This window comes from Cygnus olor, chromosome 23 (assembly GCF_009769625.2).
Source record: "Cygnus olor isolate bCygOlo1 chromosome 23, bCygOlo1.pri.v2, whole genome shotgun sequence".
Taxonomy (NCBI): Eukaryota; Metazoa; Chordata; class Aves; order Anseriformes; family Anatidae; genus Cygnus; species Cygnus olor.
This window is the reverse complement of record NC_049191.1, coordinates 3,137,210-3,157,666: the sequence shown is the minus strand read 5'-3', so window position 1 is coordinate 3,157,666 and position 20,457 is coordinate 3,137,210. Positions and strand designations below refer to the sequence as shown.

General features: G+C 54.7%; 1 protein-coding gene across 1 annotated transcript in view; it reads left to right on the top strand.

Moving 5' to 3' along the window:
* The first annotated feature begins 20,115 nt into the window (after window positions 1–20,115).
* RSPO1 (R-spondin 1) overlaps window positions 20,116–20,457 on the top strand; it is a 28,552-nt gene continuing 28,210 nt past the window's right edge. Inside the window, exon 1 of the mRNA XM_040534698.1 lies at window positions 20,116–20,302. The gene's annotated coding sequence lies outside the window, so the exon portion shown is untranslated. The remainder of the gene's footprint in view (window positions 20,303–20,457) is intronic.

Here is a 20,457-nt window from a genome sequence, read left to right as displayed (position 1 = left end):
ATCCCCAGCAACAGCAAACGCTGCTCCCTGAGCGCTGCTGGGGATTAGCAGGCAGCCCTGGAGAAGTTTTAGCCAAGCAAGTTGGAGGAAATGAATCCCTGCACATGCTTCCTTTCCAGAAGGGGCACCATCGTTTTACGGCGTGGAAGCGATGTGTGAGCATCGGTATCCCATTACGGACATCTGCATGATAGCCCCGGCGCTCCCCAGCCCTTGCTGTGCCGGCCAGCTCGCTGCACGTTTGAAAATGGAGACATCAAAGGTGTCTGCTTTATTTATGAGTCATGTTTGAGTGACTCATTCTGGTCAGAGCACGTGTTGGGGGATGTTTTAGCCCTTCTGGTAATGTATTTGTGTAAAAGCAGTACCCGGCTGATATCTAGCACCGTATGTCCCCTGTTCTTGTGGGGACAGGGAGGGTGGCACCAGCAGGGATGGTGGCACTGGCAGGGATGCTGCAGCAGTGCTCCAGGACAGTAGAGTCCGTGAGGAGGTGACAGCAGGGGCTGGTGTGTCCCATCACTGGGGTGTCCCCAACACTAGTGTGTCCCATCAATGGTTTGTCCCATCACTGGTGCGTCCCATCACTGGTGTGTCCTGTCACTGGTTTGTCCCATCACTGGTTTATCCCATCACTGGAGTGTCCCATCTCTGGTTTGTCCCATCTCTGGTGTGTCCCACCACTGGTGTGTCCCCATCACAGGTGTGTGCCCACCATGGGTGGGTGCCCACCACTGTACAAAGCCCCGAGGTGCTGCAGAACACAAACAGGAGCGAATTCTCCTCCAAGCAGAGCTGCTGCAATGCCGTAACTCGCCTCGCTCACTGAGCACCAGCACATGTTCTCAGTATCAGGCTCTTAAGTGTAAATGACGCTACCTGCCAGCGCATGAGCTTTTTATGGATGTACTCACGCCTGAAAATTTGACCCTCAAATCCCATGCAATGCACATGAATTTTGAAGGGAGAAATATTGGGTTTTATTTCTTGAAGGAAAATAAATGTGATTTCAGAATAAATCAATAGAACATGGCTTTGCTCAGTGGAATAAGCCAAGTGGAGACATGGAAAAATAAACTCTTTCTGACAACTCCTGCTGAAAGATTCTCATCTATCCAGGTCATGGGATCAACAGCAAGAATGGCAGCCACTTGAACTTTGGCAGAAAGCCCTCCATGGCTTTGACAGATGTTTCTGGCACAAACCCATGAGGATGCTTTGCTGATTGCTTCTGGTCCTGACAGCACTCGCTCCTGGACGGAAAGCAAGCCCCAGCGTGCAGGAACCATGGCCATGGGGCTGCAGGAGGCAGTCACAGCCTTCAGAGAGCTCCATCCTTTTGGCAGGCACTGGTTTTGCCAAGAGCATCGCCCTGGGCATCACCCAGGGGGGAGATGTCCAAGTGTCCCACCCGGGGTGGAGGTGATGGGCAGTGGGGCACAGAGGGCTCTGTGGAGCTCCAGCTTCACCAGCAGCCACCAGAGCACTGCAAAGGCACCCAGGGCTTGTGCCACCTGTCCTACACTCGCCTCCCTTTGTTGGTGGGTGCAGATCCAGATTTCCCAGGAGAGGAGAGCCGCCTGCCTCGGCGCAGAAACACCCAAAGACCCCAGGAGCACCTTGAGGTGCGCTCCCTTGCCCACGGAGGAGGATGGTGTAAAGCTAACAAGAAGCGACCTGGGCAAGGCTGGCAGGACAGAGCTCAGAAGGTGACACCTGGAGTCCCAGGCAAGTCACTAAGAAGGGGAGAAATGCTCATTTAATTTGGTTCATTTGTTATAATGATTCTTCACCGTGGGCCATATTAAACACTTCAGTGATTTTTGCCTCTAAAACCCTCTTGCAGGGATTGTGATGAAAGGTATATTTATTGTACTTCAGCTTGGAAAGTTGTTTCAGATGTTTCCAATTCATCAACCAGTTCAGACATCTGTTCCTGGTTGGGGCAGAAAAGCTTAACTCGCACACACACACCAAAGAGCGTTCATTTTGGAGATTTTTATGATGAGTTTTCTAATTCTAACACGTTGTCAGATAGTGCTAATCGCCAGGTCACCCCAGCCAGGTTGGGGCTGCCCGTCGCCACTCTCTCCCCAGCCACCCGGCGCGGGGTCCCTGGGGACAGGAGGGGACAAACCCTGCTGGTGCTGAGCCACCAGATGCCGGATCAGGAGCTGGGTGTCCGGAGCGATGGGTTCATCCTGAGACTGCAAAATTTGGCTTGAAGTTGGAACGAAACTCAGATATTTAGAAATTCTCCACTGCAAGAAATAAAACCTTGAAGGAAATTGTGAGGGAGGGGTGACCAAACGCTTCACTGAGGCACAGATCAATCAGTTTGGTTTGGTAACAACATTTCAATAGCTACAACCTATTCCACTCCACCAAAAAAAATAAAAAATAAAAAAATGCAGTGAGGTCATTTCAAATAAAAAAATCAAAATGATTCATTCAGAAAATGTCAAAACAGGATGTTTTGATAGCATCAACAGGCTATTTCCAGATCTCTTTCGAAAGACATTTTGGTTATATCGACCAGGTTGCACAAGGTGCTGTGATTTTGGAAGCCAGGCTGTGTGCTCTGGCAGAATACGGGCAGACGCATTTCCCACTGCTGCGTCCGTTCCAATATTTTCTTCCAACACTCACTAAGACTCGCTGCTGAGTGGGCTCCGACCTCAGCACCTCGCATCCTAAAAGCTGAGTGGGGAAGCCGAGCTGAGGGCGGACACTCAAAATACTCCCCCCCCCCAAAAATCCAAGCAAGTCTCCCCGTTGTTGCCCAAACCCAGCAGCCTAAAAAGAGCGCAGGCTCTTGCTTTGCCTGTGTTATCCCCTGGCTCCTCCACTTCCCAGCACCTTGCTCACCAGGACCTGGACCCGCTGCAGTCTCCCAAGCTGCTATCGCAAAGGGCTGGGGCATAAGGGTAGCCCTGCAGGCTGGCAGGATGCCCCAGGAGCAGCAGCATTGATGCAGCACTGACAAATGGCATTGCTGGGTGGTGCAGGAGGGTCGGTCAGCGCCGCACTTGCCCGGCACACCTGCCGAGGAGAGGTGATGGAAGAGCTGGAGGTTGGTTTCCAACACATGGTAAAAGCCGTGTCCTATTGGTACAAGGCCAATTAGAGCAGAAACAACTGAAAATGATGAACTGCAGGAACCTCGTCCTGATGGTGCAGAGAAAGCTGTCCATGCTGCAGCCAAAGAGCAGCTGACAGGCTCCGAGGGTGCCCATGGGTGGGTCTGTCACCTCCTGCCCTGGAGCTAACTGCCCCCAGAAGTTCACCTGGGGAGGTTGGGCACAGACCCAGCCTCTCCCTGAGGCTTTGGACCTTTTTCCTCAGTATTTATCAAGGTCCTGGCACTCCCTGGGTGCTGCAGGTGATGGAGTCCTGGCAGGAGGCAGCTTTGGATGGGTAAAGGATAAGCTGTAGGTTTTGGGGAGCTGGGGAATCCCCAACTGGTTGCTCAGGGCAGAGCCTGTCCCCCTCCCACACTCCCAAAGGTGCCAGGGGACACTGATTTTGGAAGGACCATATGCAAGATATAGGCAGACAGATTCCCATTTCTGTCTTTATTCCAGTATTTTATTTATGATTTATTCTAGTATTTTCTGGCAGCGGAGGCCTGGAGCGAGCAGGCTCTGTTTGACCTGCAGCATGCCTGCTTTCTCCAGCTGTGCCAGCAAGCCTGATGATGGATGGGATTTTCCAGCACCGTAATGGAGACGGAGGCAGGTGATGGTGGGAGCAGGAGCTGGAGGTGGCTGGGAACCAGCAGCTCCCAGCGCCAGGCGGCTTTCCTGGGAGAGCATGGCCCTGGGAATGTCAGCTCCGTAATTAATCCCCAGCCTCGTCACCTGCCAGGGGTGCTAGCCACCAGACATTCCCCTCGTCTGGCCCAAAGGGAGAGTGAGAAAAGTTAATTGAACTCTGGCCTTCAAACTCCCACAGAAACTGTCCTGTTTTTCTATGGCAAGCAGCCTGAGAGTTTCCCGGAGCCTAATCCCTAGCGAGAGACAGACTGTCTAGCGGCTCGGCAAGTGCAGCAAATCCTGGCTGGGGTGAATCTGCCCTCTGGTGCAGCGTGGAGATTCTTTAATTAAAGCAAATGTTGCCATGGTGGGGCATAGAAAGATCTTGACAGATGCAAGCTGGGGAACGACAGACAATGCGCAATCTCATTAGCACCTGCAGCTCCATCTGGTTATTGGATTGGGATGCTTTGAATTTTTATTGTGCGGACCCCTTGGATTCCCTCTGCCTTGTGGAGCGAGGCGCAGGGCTGGGGCAGGTTGCAGGCACCAGCAGGTCTCCCAACGTGGCGGAGCTTTTTCTGCAGGATTTAGAGAAACAGGAGCTTTGCTCTGGTCTGGGGAAGCAAGGCAAGCTCTAGCCATGCCCTACAGGCAGCCTGGCTGTGCTTTGCTCCGTGCTGTCGTGGACAGACAAGTGGGCAGCTCACCTTCTTCCCCAGGAGCTTCCCAGGCTTGTGCCCCCATCATCAGCCCCAATCCCCCATGCTCCTGCTTGCCCTGCTTGCTGCAACGGAGAGGTGTGATCGCTCACACCAGCCTCAGCGCCCCTTCACTGCTGTTGGCAAAACAAGGAGGTGATGCTTGTCACAAGCTAGTGTAGTTCACTGACTGCTGAATGTCTCTGCTACTGTAATTTTCCTGTGCAGATGGGATTTTAGGGCTTTAATCCACATTTGGGAACTGCCCCCAATGTTCTCCAGCACGTTGCTTCAAAGGAGCAGGAGGTGATGAGGTTATGAAAGCGACAGCTGCCAGCCTGCCTCGACGGAAGTTTGTTAGCTGGGTCTCGGAGTGGTATTTATTAATATTATGAGTATTGAATCACTGCAATGAATAATCTGGCAGCTTTAAGACTTGCCCTGACGAAAGTAGCTGTGGTACAGCAAATATTTTCCAGCAGAAAGGAATGCAGAGGGCAGGCTCCTCAGCAGGTCTGAAGATGCAGCGTTTCCAGCAGCCCCAGGGACCTCGCTTTCTGTCACCTGCCCCTTCCTGCTGCTATCAGCTCTGCAGCACAGGGCCGTGCACCACAGCATCAGCATCAGATCCTCACCATCTTGGCTCGTGCAGAAGGACAGGGGGAGTGAAGGGGCCTGCATATGGCCCATCAGCAAAGCCCTGCAGCTCAGGGTGCTGGGGTTGAGCTCTTTTTTTGGGGATCTGGGTGGTTTCCCATGGGAAATGTTGGGGACTCAGCACCTGCTGGACACAAGCAGAGGCCAGCCAGCCACACGCTGCCCATAGCGGCGTGGAGGTGCTTAGAGAGTGCCGTCTTTGCAGGAATGAAGGAAAAGGGTCTTTATGCCTATTCCTGGTGTTTTCTGCAAAATCCTTTTGTGGCCTCCAGTGTCAGAAGCAATGAGTCACTCTGGAGGCATGCCTACTGTCCTATCCCATCCCATCCCATCCCACCTCATCCCACTCCACACAAGGCAGTGCAGGGGATGTCTCTGTCCAGCAGCACGCTGCCCATCCACCAAAACGCTGCTGAGTGAGCCCCCCCGGCTCTGTCTCATCCCCATCCCAGCAGCAGTGACAATCAGAAGGGTCTGTTTTCTGCAGCCATTAGCCTATTTGCCTTTGCGCAGCCAGCTTTATTTGTAAACCAAATGGAGATCGGAATGATCCAACTTCAAAGCCGGGCTGAGAAGCCTGCGAGCTGGGCAACACCTGGTGCTCCTCTTGCTTGATGGTGGGTCAGGGTGAGGAGGGCTGAAACACACGCTGAAGTGCAGAGACTCACTGTTTAGCATCCTCCGTCCGACCCTGGCATCTTTTTCCTTTCCCAGTTTCTCCCCACGGCCAGAGTAATTCACAAATAGGGTGTGACAAAGTCTTTGTGGCTGCTCTCAGCCTGCAAAGCGCCATGCGGCACTTGCTGGTGCTGCTGCTGTGCTTCCAATTAGCTCACATCTGTTCCAGCTATCCTTCCCTCCAGCCCCCACCTCGAGCGCCTGCAAGTGATTTTATGCAGTAATAACAGAAATCACGAAACCTGAAATGAATCTAAACAAAAGGAATCATTCAAATTACCCTTAACCCTTTGAAGACCGGGCCCTGCCCCTAACAAAAGCGGCTCAGGTTCGATATACTCCATGACACACATCCAGAGTCTTGGCCGAGTGAGTCATGACCTGCAGGAGAACCCAGCTGCACGGCTGACTCAGGCTCCCAAGCACAATGGATTATTTATGCTAGCAGTATCTGACACAGATGTGTGGTGCAGCGCCCCGTGGCTCGAATGGCATCCAACCTCTGGGCTCCGAGCGCGGTGAACCCGGCCTGTGCAAGCCGGGGGTCCCCTCAGTGACACCTAGCTCTGGTTTCTGTAGGGTTTTTCCTGCTGGAGGGAGCAGATACGGCTGCTTTGGGAATGCTTTGGGTTGTCCTGTTTTTCTCTTTCATCGTGCATTATGTAATGAAAGAGGATTTCATTTCTCCTTGTCTGAGGTGAGCTGCTTCTCTTATCCTGCTCCACAAAATGGTGCATGGAGGGGTGAGCACCCTCCTGTGCCTTTATCATGATGTGGCTCCCACAGACTGTGCGGTGCTTCTGGGCAGGTGAATGGAGCATTGACGGGATTCTCAAGCACAACATGCCAAAAAAAGGACATGGCCTGTGGTGAGGGACCAGCAGAGCTACCAGGGCACCGGCAGAAGCAGCACCCACAGCCGGCCTGCGACCAGGCTGCCATGGGGCTGGGAAGAGCTTGGACATCTAGTGCTGGAAGCCATGAGGTAAAGGTGCATTTCCAAGCTGTTGTGTGCCCCAAGTTTGGATCCCTTCAGTTCTTTAGCTGCAATTAAAGCCCTCTGCAGCAGCTGTAGGCCAACATGTGGTGGAGATGTTCCTTAAGGACAGCTGTCATGACCTGGGCCTGCGACCAGGCTTGTCTTGGTGTGACCGGATGGTTTTGACACTGGATTTCTTGGTCACCAGAGGGTAGGCAAGGACCAATGTATGTCTGCAACAAAGCGGACGGAGCCCAGCAAACACGACCTCAACCCATGAATGGAGCTCTCCTACCCCATGGCCACCCTTGGATTCCTGGCCTGGAAGGCTCCAGATGTCCACAGCCTTTTTATTACTGTCCTCCAGAATCCTCAGAGGCCCAAATAAATAAATAATAAAGCTTTTTTTTTAATTTATTTTTTTTAAGGACCCACCAGCTTCTTTCAACATGGCCCAGTTCTGAGGCATTTTGCGGGCTGTTGCAAATGACCCCCAAGCAGGAGGTTAATGCTGGTGGTTGTGGTTAGCAGTCACCCACAAGCTGGAGGCTTCTGACACTGCTAATAAGGCCCATGTGTGGGAACGGAGAACGCAGCATGTGGCAGCACCAGGATTTCCTGCGTTCGGGGTTGTCTGGAGCTCTCTGGCACGACGAGCCACCGGGGTCAGGTTTCCCTGACCCGTCGGGCTGCCATCACCATGCTTCTCCTCCGCACCTGCACGGAGCACCAGCTCTGGCGTGGAGGGGGCTTGGGTGGCCACCAGCATCTGAAGGCAACCAGATGGGCAGGCAACTGGCCTCCTCTTCCCTGCTGATCTCCAAGGGGCTCAGATTTTGAGCCATCTACGTCCCAGGCTGGTTTTCGTTTAGCACTAGTTAATTGCTTTGCAGTGACTTGTGTGCAGGAAGCTGGTTTGCACAGCAAAGCAAATCTCTTCTGCCCAAACTCTTCTGTTTTCCCTGTTCCTCTCATTTCTAGACTCCAAAATCCCCAAATAAGCTCAGCCCCAACTTGAGCAACGGAGGGGGAATGCAACTGCATGGCAGAGAATAAAGCCCCAATTCATCAGTGTTGGCATGCTGACCACAACTAACAACTACTTAGCCTTTTGCATCTCCCATACAAATATGGATCCCATGTGAACACCTGGGGAAAAAAAAAAAAAAAACAACATTAAAGATGATGGATTCAATAAATTAATGTCCACCTCTCTGAAGAGTTGTCAGGAGAAGAGGTGGAAAATGCTCCTGAGGATGAAGAGGTCAAGACGGGGGCAGGAAGACGGCAAGTTCTCATCACACACGGGCATGTGATGTTTGCTGACCACTGATCTATGTATTTGTAAAGCTTGTTCTCATTTCTATCAACCAGGTAAATTATTCCAAACCCAGAACTCTTAGGAGTTTGTCTAAAAAGCTGTGCAGCATTTCGAAAAGCTGCACTGCTAAAGAAATGCCATGTTCGCAGTGGCAGCACCACATTTTGCTATCACACTGTAACAGTTATTTTTGCAGAGGGTGAATCTACACTCCTCTTACTCTGCAGTCACAGTAAATGTGTTTTTCACTTTCTTACCATGCTTAAAAATAGCATTAAGTTTTTGCTGATCACATGATATATATATAAAAAAAAGCTAATTGAATGATGCAGGGAGTAAAAACATGTGGGACAGTAAAAACAAATTAGGTTCGCATATGTTTTGTGTAACCCTCAAGACTTGTCTGTATTAGATATCAGTAATGAAAAGAATATTAAACTCTAACAGCACAAAATACCATATGCTTAGGAATTTAAAGAGGAACAATGCATTTGCGTTGGATGCTGCTGAATGGAAAATGCCCACAAATAAACATTTTTTCCCTAGCTGTGGAAAAAATAAACATTGTTCCTGTACTTTTCGGTAACTTTTTAGTAAATTTGTAGATGTTTCTGTCAGGTTCACCCCACACAGCAGCCACAAACCCAGGGACATGGGAGGTGGGGGGACACACGTAAGGGACAGCCATGTGCCTGGTGGCAGCAGCAATGTGACGGGGGGTGCTGGTCCCCAGCTGCATGATGCCTGCAGAGGGTGTGCTGATGGGGTCGGGGCAGTCAGGGACACCAGCTCCTTGACTGGGTTCTCCTCTGACCCATGGTTTGCTGATGGGCACAGGAAAATAGAAGTTGCCCTGGTTGTGCACTGCTTACTGGAGGGAGGTATGGCTGGAGGGGGAAGGCATGTCCAGTCCCCTTTCCCATTCCTATCCCAGTCCCCATCCCCTTCCCTGTGTCCATCCTAATCCCTATCCCTTTCCCCTGTTCCTTTTCTTGTTCACCATGCCTATCCTTGTCCCCATCCCACCCCACCCCACCCCACCCCATCCCATCCCATCCCATCCCATTCATCCCATCCCATCCCATCCCATCCCATCCCATCCCATCCCATCCCATCCCATCCCATCCCATCCCCTTGCCGGGCACCAGGGTGCAGCGAGCCCCCCGGGCAGCCCCCGGGGAGGGCCGGGGGCTGTCATCTCGCAGCCCGGTGCCCGGGGCAGCAGCGTGTGTTTCTCCCTCCTGTTTACGAGCTGCGATGGGGATCCTCGTGTGACTCACTGCCTGCAGCCACCAGGCAGCCGCAGCTGTAACTTTCCAGTGAGTGTCGGAAAAAGGGGGGAGGGCGGCGAGAAAAGGGAGGAAGAGCTGGAAAACGTTAGGAAAAAGCAGCAAAGGCTCTGAAGGGAGACCAGAGGCAGCTGAGAAAAACAACAAACAGTCTTAGAAGGATATTAACATTTTAACAAGAATTCCTTTAATTTAATCACAATGAGATTCACCGAGAGGAGGAAGAAATGGAAAGCTTCATCTCAGCCCTTAACAAAAAAATCTTCATGCTACAGGCCAGTGCTGCTGCAATTAATTCCCTTTCGTGGAGCGTTTCCATGTGCACCTCCGGAGTCAGAGCCTTCACGCCTTGGCACTAGCTGAGCAGCCGAAGAGATGGCAGAGATTTCCTCACTTTAATCTTTTGCATCTCCTTCTGATGTTTGTGGCATCGCAGGCATTGCCGCAGCCGCTGGCTGGGATGTCCCAAGTGGGAACACGTGGGGTGGCGGGTGGCTCTGCCCCACGTCCTTCTGCAAAGGCACAGGGCTGCGGTGGGGATGCCCCGGGGGAGCTGGGGCTCGGCTGTGCCCCTGCAGGGATGGGGCAGAGACCTCTCAGGAAGCTTTCCTGCAGGCAAAGCAGCCGGGTGCCCGCGTTCCTGCAGGAGCAGCAGCCACAGGGACATTGCACGGTGGGGGCACGCAGGGCACAGACGTCCCCACTGGGCAGGGTGGCCGTGTCCTCCGCAGCCCAGGGCAGCAGGGTGGCAGGTCGGAGCCAAGGAAGCAGCTCAGTAAGTGCTTCCCTCGCCCTGCCCCAGCAAATAAAATAAACTCATTTGGGTTTTACGTGGAAGCAGGATTTTACTGCCTCTGAGATCAGTCGTGGTGCAAGGGAGCTGAAGTCAGACAATACAAATGACACGTCCTAAACGGCATTTTTAAAAGCTCAAGGCAAGCTTGTAAAGATTTTATTTGTATACGAGGCTGTAATGAATAAAGGAATTGGCATTGCCGCCTCCGCCACCCTCCAAGAGCCCCGTCTGCTTTCCCGAAGCAAACACATCAGGGAGCAGCGGCCGTGACGCCAGGCCCTCGGCGCCCGGGCGGCCGCGGCGCAGGGCACGGCGCGGGATGCGATGCTCGGCACGGGGCCCGGCGTGGGATGTGGCGCTTGGTGCAGGGCACTGGGCACAGCCACGCTCAGGGCGCCGGAGATGGAGGCTCTGAAAGGTGTCGTGCGCCCTCCCCAGCTCGGGGAGCCTCATCCCATCGGCTCTGTTGGTGGCCATAGTGTTGCAATGCTGCTCCCGGTGCTCCTGGTGGGAAGGTGCCCCGGGCTTACTGCTCGAGAAAGTGTTTTAAGGAAAAAAACATTCTGCGTTTGTTAAAAAAAATGCATTTAAATGCAAGCATATTCCTTGGGAAAAAAAAGCATGGTGCAGACGTGCTGAGCAGCCCTGTCCCGGGACAAGGGGCCAGGCCGGTGCCAGCCGGGGCGGCTGCTCGGTGCCCTGCTCGGGGCTCCCCAGGGTGGCTGAGCGCTGCGGGAGCGTCCCCTCCCCGCCGCCTGCCCTGCGGCACTGAATTAAGCCCCGCCACTTCCCAGAAGCCCTTCCCGGGGCTCCACGGGGTGACTTCACCCAGCTAATCCAGGGCAACTGCTGAACCATTGTCTGCCCAGCGCTGAGCTAGGATATTATGGCTGGAAAAACTTCCTTCCGAATTGCAAGCTGTGTGAGCAGAACTTGTTTAAAATAGCTGCTTTAACAAACAAACAGGGCCGGCTCCATTTTCATCAGCATCTCCCCTCCTGAAACATCAACATTTACATTTCGGTAACAGGAGACCGCTTTTAGAGCAACCACAGCGGTCGCCACGCTGATCGTCAGGGCTCCTGCCTCTGTTCCTGGCAAATGGTGGGAGAGAGGAAGCCGCAAAAGGGCCCATTTGTGCAGCGACACAATTCCAAGCATCTCAGCATCCCTGCTGCCACAGGCCGCCCCCGGCCCAGCCGCCCACACCTGGGCACCGCGGGGCAGCAAGGGCACCGTGGGCACCTCTGGGAAAGGGACTGGGGCTTTTGGGCTCGTTCTGTGGGTTCACAAGGAGCGCGCCTTTCGGAAAGCCGGTGAACCACAAAGCATCCCGAGGACGGACTTTGAAGCCCACATTGTTTTCATTTGGATGTTATTATTAAAAAAAAAGTCACTCGCATGTTTTCTGGTAAAATGGTTTGCTGAAATGTTTCCTCTTCTCCAGCTCGGAGCAGAAAAGCTACGTGCTGCTCTCTGCTCGGGCTGCCGGCGTGCCCTCTGCCTGCCCAGAGCTCCGCAGGCAGGGCTTGGCGTCCTGCACCAAATAAGCAGCTAAAAATCACAGCTTGAATTTCTGCAGCAGCTTCCTCAGCAGCAGCTTCTGCCTGCTCCCAGGGGCATGGGCTCCTCTTCCTTTCGATGCTCATGGTAATCGCCTTGTGTATAGACCCGTGTGGAAGCTGGGCTTGCCATCGTGCTCTCACATTTTGGGTGGAAAGCTCTCACATTTTGGGTGGAAAGCAGCATGGTGATGTGCTGGGCAGGAACCCAGAGGTGCTGCGGCCGCTGCTCTAAACCAGCTCTTGAGCAGAAAGGGTGGCCTGTGCTTTGGAAACCCCTTTTGCCAACTGGCAAGCCCAGAGGATCCCTGCTCCTCAGCCGGGAACTACCCCTCCAGCAGAGCAAATAATTATGGCCCAGAGCCAGGGAGACGAGCAGCGAGGAGGCCAGCTGGAAGCTGCGCCGAGCCCTCTCGCACCCAGGGCCAAGTTGCACTTCCCATGACATCAGTGGGCACTTTGAGTCCGGTGCCAACAGCACTGGGGCCTGTCCCGGGGTGCAGACAGCTTCCTTCGTGCAGAGGATAAAACCCAGGCATCTGGAGGGTGCTCCCAGCAATCCCCTCCCCGCTCTGCATTTTTGAGAGGGTTTGGAGCGCATCGCCCTGGGGCTATGACGCAGGCCGCCTCTGCTGTGGTCGGGTAGGTGGGAGCACAGCAGGTGAGATGCCTTCACCTCCATGGCTCTGGGCACAGCGAGCTGTCCCTGGGGCCTCTCCTCCACAAAGACTCTTCCTGGAGAGAGACACGAAGGAAAGGAGAGAGGGAGGTCAGGTCATTTCGGTGTCTCCTGCCTGTGCCGGTGCTTTGCTGGGTGGTGCTGGGTGCTACAGCCCAGCGGGAGGCACAGCAGTGTGGGAAGGGGGCCGTGCAGCTTGTGCCTCCCCACATGGCTCTGCAGGAGAGGAGAGGAAGGTGGGAGACGGAGCAGGGGGAGGAAGGTGAGAGATGGAGCAGGGGGATGAAGATGGGAGACAGAGCAGGGGGCGGACAGACCTGGTGCCTTCTCCTTGGGGACACAGCCCAAGCCATCCCTGGTCCCTTTCTGCTTCAGCTTCCTGTGCCCCTCTCTGCTCCCTTCAAGCCCTGCCGGACCGAGGTGATGGGCAGGATGGGGGCATCCCTCCTGGCGACAGTCACAGGTGTGACACAGCTCTCCGAGAGCCTCCCTGCACTGCTCCGGAGCGCTGCAAAGCCCCGGCGAGGCCCCGCGCCGTGCCTCCCACGCGAGTGACGCTCAGGTTACACTTGACATAGCAAAGTGGCAGCAAAATGGATTTAATTTATTTACTTTTTAAATGTAATGATGGAAAACAAAACATGTTGCAAAAGTTGTTTGTTTCGTACCAGCTCCGCGCGGGCCCACTGAGGAAGGAGTGGCTCCTGGCAGCTCCAGCTCTTCAGAGACCGGCGATTGCTGGGCTGTCACGCTGTGCCAAGGACCAAACGACTGCTGCAGACACCCACCCTGCCTGGGGGCCGTGCTGGGCATGGCCGAGCCTGGGCGAGGGACACGGCCCCTGCGGGACCCCGGGGCGGCCGGGCTGCAGACCAGGTGCTGTGCGGCAGCAGGGGCGTAGGAGCCCGGGGAGGGCAGGGGATGCCCTCGCACGCCCAGCACCGCTTTGCCCCATGATTGCTGCAGGGTTTGGTGCCCCTTTATGCCGGGCAAGGGGCATGAGGGCAGCAAGCACCCCCGCAGCTCTCAGGAGAGGCACCCCCAGCGTGCGCCCCCAGGCAAGGGGCTCAGTGGCAGCACAACATTTTGGGCATCCGGCCAGGAGGCGCAGGAGGGAAGTTGGGCAGTGCTTCTGCAAGCTCGGCCCCGAGATGCGCCCAGAGCTACCAGCCCCCTTGTTCCAAGCTTCCCCCGTGGCACCGTCAGCCTGAAAATTTACGACGGACCACCAAGCGTGGGCATTGTCGAGTGCCTAATTGAAAACACTGTGAAGGCAACACGGTCCCACTGGCGGTGGTCCCACTGGTGGTGCCGGGGGCCCAGGAGCCTGGCGGTGGCGTGGAGCTGGGGGCACATTCACCCGTCCCTGTCCCCGTCCCGCTCGGGCAAAGCTCCTGCAGAAGGGCTGCGTCCTGCACAGGAGGGTGCTCTTTCACAGAGCTTTGGGTAGGAGATACTCATGAGTTAATTAATCCTTGAGTTTTTAAGCAGAGACATATTTATGAGCCTTGTAAGAGGCTGGGGCCCTGAGAGACATTTCTTTATTCTTCCTCCAGCTCAGCTGAAGGAAACCATAAGGGGAAAGAGCGACTGAGCCACGAAAGCATGGAAGATGGATTTCGGGTTGGTGATGGGGAAATAAAAACCAAGTTGCCTGGGTGGGAACGGTGGCCAAGTGACAGCTCCCTTCCCTTTCCTTTGTCTTCTCATCCTTTGTCTACAGGGTGCTTGCTAGCAGCCTGGCCACTGGATGCAAGGCTATCTGCGGCGTTTGAAGTGCAGATGTGAAGCACACATGGGGCGTGTGTGCCCACCACGAGCCCCCCTGCTCCTTTGGGCTTCAAGGGGCAGCTCTCCTGGTCCTGTTGTCACAGCAGGGTGCTGGGGTGTGCTTTGGGATGAGGATTTGCTCCCGTGAGCTCTTCAGCACCCGGCAGCTGGAGCCACCCAAGGTAAAGGTAATGAGGATGAGGATGGGGATGAGGACATCCTCAGCACGTCCCTCATCCAGCTCCCAGCTCCCACCCCACCTGGCTGCTCTAGCCAAGAGGCAGGCTCACCTCTGCTCTCTGTAACCCCCACCGCTGCCATCCATCCTCACCAAGTCCTGCTCAAATGCCCGCAGACACTTTGCACCTCTCCAATCTGCACCAGTCGTGGACTTTGGGACAAGGAAGGTGTGAAAGCAGCTTCTAGTTCCTTGTGATTCCCACACGCAGCCTCCCAGCACCAGTGAGCCAGCTCTGTCCCCCAGGAGCCTGGCTGCCCTCGCCCAATGAACCCGACGAGCTTTCCTTTTAGGAGAGCTGGGACACCGCTGTAAGCTGGTGGAAATTGCCATTGATCTCTGGCCACCAGGGGAGCAGAGTTAATGCAGCGACGCTGATTACATCAGCCAAGAAGCTGATGGAAAATCAAGAGTGGAATAAACATCAACTGTGCTTTTGCCGGGCTTCTCTGCTGCATCATGAGCAGCCCAGAGAGTGCGTGGTGGGGACAGAGAGGTCCCTGCCTGAGCAGGGCACATCTTTTCCAGGCTTACAGCTTGGAAGTGAGCACTCTTCTTTATCCTTTTCCATGGAGCGAGCCGCTTATGGCATTCCCTGTCTCCCCATGGTTACCAGTTTATCTCTCCACCTCAGTGATGCTTCCTCGGCTTCGCGGAGCATCTTGGCCAATAGCGGCAGAGAAATGTGGCCACCACATGTTGGCAGCAATTGAATCCTGGGCACATTTTTTCTCTGCACAGCCTTTAAGCTGTGGGAACCATTTCAAAGGAAACCGTTCCCCCTATAACATGCTTGTGATCTGAAGATGTCTATTTAGATGGCAGCCCGGCATTAATTTAGCAATTCACTACAGAGTTTGGCGTGATGTTTAAAGCACTAAAATAAATTGTGGTGAAGTCGTTTCCCTCAAACCAGATTGTGTGGTTTACATTATTTGTCAACCTTAAGTACAACTGGCATGTTTGTATCACTCATGCAAAGCCCCATTGTGCCTCTCTCGAAGGGGGAAGAATCCGCACAGAAACTCGGTCCAAGTTCCTGCCCCGGCAGTCTCATGTCCCTGGGAGATCTGCCCCGGAGGCACGCAGCCCAACTGGCTGGAAGAGTGCCTGGGCTTTCCTCAGGATGATGGGTGTTAAGTGCAGGCTCATATAGGTTATATTACAAAGGGCTCTTTTAATCGAATGCAGATTTGTACTTTCTGCCTGCAGTGCCTGAAATCCACTGAGCCGCGATGATTTAGACACGCACATAGGAGCGCGCACACATGCACACCGCCAGATGAGCGGGGCTGCACCAGCACCGCTTGCACACGCTGCCTTGCACCACGGCCGTGCTCTGTGCCCTCCACCGTGGGCTCTGTCCCTTGCTCCCCGGCCATGTGCATGTCCCTGCTGTCACCAGGCACTGCCCAGAGGTCACCTTGAGGCTGGCCTTGCCCAGGCCACCGTGGAGCCACCAGACCAGGCTGTCGGGATGCTGCTGGCTCTCAGTGTGTGGTGGGGATGTGTGCGGGGTCAGGCGGGGACAGCGTGCCAGCTCCTGCACTGTGGAGCAGGTCGCAGAGATGTGCTGTGGTGCTGTGCTGGCCCCGGGCAAGTGGGCAGCATCCCGCCTGCTATCTCAGTGCTTTATCCCACCCTGCCCTTCCTGCGGATGAGAAATCCCTGGGTGGCTGTCAGGGATCTCCGGCTGGCAGTTCTGAGGCTGTTTCACTCCTCCACCTCCCAGCATCTTGCCAATGCCAGTGGAACCGTCCTGCGGGGAGCGGCCAAGGCTTTGCACAGACAGGGCAGCACGTGCATGCTCCTTTGGTACCCAGCATCTGTTTGCAGCCTCCTAAGATGCTTCGCACCATACCCAGCCACCTCTTCAGGGAAGAGACAGCCACACCGCCTGCCCCACACCTCCATGGGTATCCAGAGCCTGTTCGTTGCAGTTCCCTCAGCAGGCTGTGCGCCCCGCGCTGTCTCCCAACAAGTCCCCGCGCTGCAGCGTGCAGCCGGAGAGCAGGAGCTCATCAGCTGCCCTTCTGCTGAGGCATCTCAGAATTGTAAGAGACACCCAATTTTCTGGAAATTGAATTCAGACAATAAGTAACTCTGCTGCTCTCCAGAGCTGTCCGTGTGCGCTCTGGCCATGTGCGTGTTTGTGCTTTCATTGGGTGCTGGCAGAAACTGAGTTACTCGTATGAAAATTCAAAGGGACGGAGCAAAAGCCGGGCCAGGCTGCACAGACATCTGGCAGTGCCATCCCCTCTCCCTCCCTGTGCCCCAGCAGGGTGGTTAGAGCCCAGGTGGCCCATACAGTGCTGGTCCTCAGCAGTGCCCTAAAACATCACCCGGCACGAGCCCATCATCCTAAGGGCAGCACAAAAGCTCCCAGCCACGGCATTAAATAATTGCCACCTTTTTCTTCTGTGCGGATTAACATTCCTGCTAACCTTGCAAAGTGTCATTGAACTACCGTCACCCCCCGAAACGCCGCACAATCGCACGGGGATTAGGGTGTCTGCGGAGCAGCCTGTCCTCGCTATTGTGCGACCCTGGCGGGGCGAGGAAATCCTGCGGCATCAGCCAATAAGTCCCCGCGGCAGGGACACCAAAGTCGCTGCAGGGCCAGGCGCAGCGCAGCCCTGCGGGGACAGGAGCTGAGTGTCTGCGGTGCCACCTGGGAGCCATCCCCAGGGCCAGGCTGGTGGCACCCACGGCTGGGCGAGCACGTTCGTAAATCTGAGTGCCGAGGAAATCCCATAAAACTTTTAACAGCAAAGACGAAGCCATAAAGGGAAGCTCTTGGCAATACTTGCAGGCTCTCAGCAATGCCTGCTGCGAGCGCCTCGCTCAGGCACCTGGCACCACAGCAGGACAGTGGCTGGGATGGATTTGGTGAGCAGCTCGTGGCGTTCGGTGAGCAGCCAGCTCCCACGGCACTCCCTTCACAGCAGGAGACGGGGATGGCAGCAGCACTAACTGGATGCTGCTGGGAGCAGGACTCCGGTGTCTGGAGAGCTCACTCTCACATAGACGGCGTAGGCAGAAGCTGAGATGCAAAAATGCAACAGGGAAAAAGGATGCTAAAGCAAATACAAGATTTACGCACGTAGGTCCCAGGAGAGACTTAGAGTACTTACAAATGACAATACACATTGTCGTCCCAGCCCCCACGTTCAGTAGCAAAGGAAAAGTGTCTCCAGCTCTGGAGCCATTGCACAATAACAGAGAATGGAAAACAATTTCATCTGCTTGTCCCCAGCATCTGGGCCCCGCATCCCCACTCCCACGGCATTTTCCCAAGAGAAAGAGCCATCTCCTCCAGAGCTAAATCGGGAGGATGGAGTCCAAGGAGGGTCCAGAGAGAGAGTGGTGTGTAAGGAGCAGAGCCCAGCATCCTCCCCATGCGCCCCCTCGACTGCTCAACCAGCAAACACGTGGTGCCTTCTCCAGCCCTCTGCTTGTCATGGATAAGAACTCCACTAGCAAGGACAGAGTAAAGTCTCCATCAGTCTTTTCTGGGCATTCGTTTCTGGCAGAGGGCTCGGAGATGCAGCTGGACGGGGTCTGGTCTCGTGCAGACCTGCTCAGAGAGGAGTTGTGATGGCAAAAGCAGCGCCTGGACTCCGCAGCCCAGCAGGATCGGTACTTGCCTGCTCCTTGGCAGGGCACTCGGTGTTTAGAAGCCAGCACTTGCTCATTGTTACTGCTGTGCAATGGGATTTCATGGTAGTTTTTCATCAGCTTTGCACGTGTTTGAACGTATGAATAGGGACTGAACTTCCCCACATGTGACAGCAGCCTGGCTGCCCAGGCTCCACTGGGATTTTGGAGGAATGATGGCCATTCCCGTCTAGATACTCACTGTATTCTTGGTGCATGTGGGGAGAATTTGGCTTCTCTTTTCTGGTGTCATGTCAATGAAACAGTTTCTTCCTCTGCCCTTGGGATGTGCAGGTGGGAAAAAAGCACACCCCCCCCCCCCCCCCCCCCGAAAAAAAAAAAAGCCTGGGGGTTCAGGACAAATATACCAGCTTGGATATCAAGAGCAAGAGTCTGGGTGAGCAGAAACCGCAGGGGTACACCGGTGGCACTGTCCCCAGCACCAGTGACACTGTCCTCAACACCTTCTCCCAGGGGGTGCACGTCAGGGCATGTGCCGGGATTTTGGCTGCAGCTGGCCATGCAGCAGCCATGAGCTTCCCTCCTAAAGCCCATAGCAGGAGCTTTCCCTGGATGCTCTGCCGTAGCAGTTACGTGGGCTTTGCATTTTAATCACTTTTGCTTCATCTGGAGCAGCTTTCAGGAGTAATTCCTGCACTCCACTTGGCTTCTCGTAGTAATCTCATGAAGAGGCAATGAGCCCTCGTGGGCAGAGCAGGAATGGCTGGGGGAAGCGAAGCCTCGGAGCTGCTGCAGGGCTGTTTCTCCTTGATCTCTTCCATCAGGAGCCTGTTTCATTGCTCATTAGCAACCCTTCGCCCCCAGCATGCACAACCCCTCCCCAAAATTGGCTGCATTATGCACCCACGTAGGAGGCTGCACCACCGAGGCTGCTGGGGCCCTTCTGCCGAAATACCCCGCAGTGCCCATAGGGGTGTGCATTAAAGCAGGAGGCGATTCAGATCCATCCCAAGATGAATAGAGGCTGACTTTTAGAGCTACCAGCAGACAAGCTTAGTGCCTGTTGAAAATTAGGCCATTTCTAAACTCTCCTGAAGTTTCTAGCGGGTTCTGACAACGCAAGCAGCTGCAGCAATCCCCATCCTCCCAGGGCAGAAGGTGGCGATGGCCCCGTCTCGCTCTGCTGGCAGCTGCCCGCGGCGCAGAGCAGCGCTCGGCGGAGCATGCGCGAGTGCTGCGGTGAATCGGGAAAGTTGTCCTGGCTTCATTTGTCACCAGAGAAGGTCAGGAGGTCCAGGGTGGATGTCCCACACTGGGAGGAGAAGTCGGCTCCTGCCAGCGCAGCCACCAGCGCCGCGGTCCGAGCCGCGGGCGGGAGTCCCCCTTTCGTTTGGCTCCGTGCGACCGATGGCTATTGGCTATTCCGGAGCTGGTTTCCATGATTTTTTTTCCTTTTTTTTTTTTTTTTTTGTTCGAAAAGAAAAAAAAGTTGAACAATTCTGGATTCATCCCCATGTGGAACGGGAAAAATTTTGAAATCTTGAACATTTTTGAGGGCTCAAAAACAATTTCCCACCCAGCTATAGCCACCAGTCTCATCAGGATGTGTTTGAAACTACTCCAGCAGGAGCTGAGCAGAGCTGGTCTCAGCTGGATACCACTCTCGACGAGAAATGCAGTGGTCAGGGGTCATGTTTCTTCAGAAAAAAAGTATCTTCAATAGCTCAGGAAGTTATTAGTGTCTGCTAACAATAAGAGCTTTGGGTTGATTCAATAGATACTCATTTTAATTGTAAAATGCCAGTAATGAGAAATGTGCCATCCAATGACTCATTTTTCCCTTGTAAAAATTATTGGACATTTTTATTAGTTTTACAAATGACAGGACCTCGTATTTCTGAGAACACTTTATACAAGCCTTGCACAAGCCCACTCTCATAAAAGCGTGTCTGTGGTGACATCCGGAGCCACAAGAAGGGGAGCGGTAGAAAGGCCCAAAGTGGTGAGGACAGCCCACAAGTGGAACTGGCAGGACCGAACCCCAAGAGGGTGGGAAGGGGTGGATACAGCGTCGGAGACATGAGGTTCGGCGCTGCTTCCCAGCAGAGCCTTTCTGGAGAGGCACGGGACAGGCGGGGATGGGTGCCAGCCAGCGCCCGGCGGTCCGCCCGGCGCAGAGCCCCGTCGTGGGGCAGCGGTGCCGGCGCTGAGCGCCCGTCCGGGTGGGAGATGAGCAGGGACGGCAGGAGCCAGCCCCAGGTAAGAGCCCACACAGCCCCTCTGCGTGGCCGGGGGGGACCACGAGCACTCCGCTCCCCTCCGAGCTGCTGCTCTCCACGGTTAACCCCGGCGCCCGGCTTTATCCATCTTGGCTTTATCTCTGCCGCCCGACAGCGCGGACCTGGGGGTGCGCA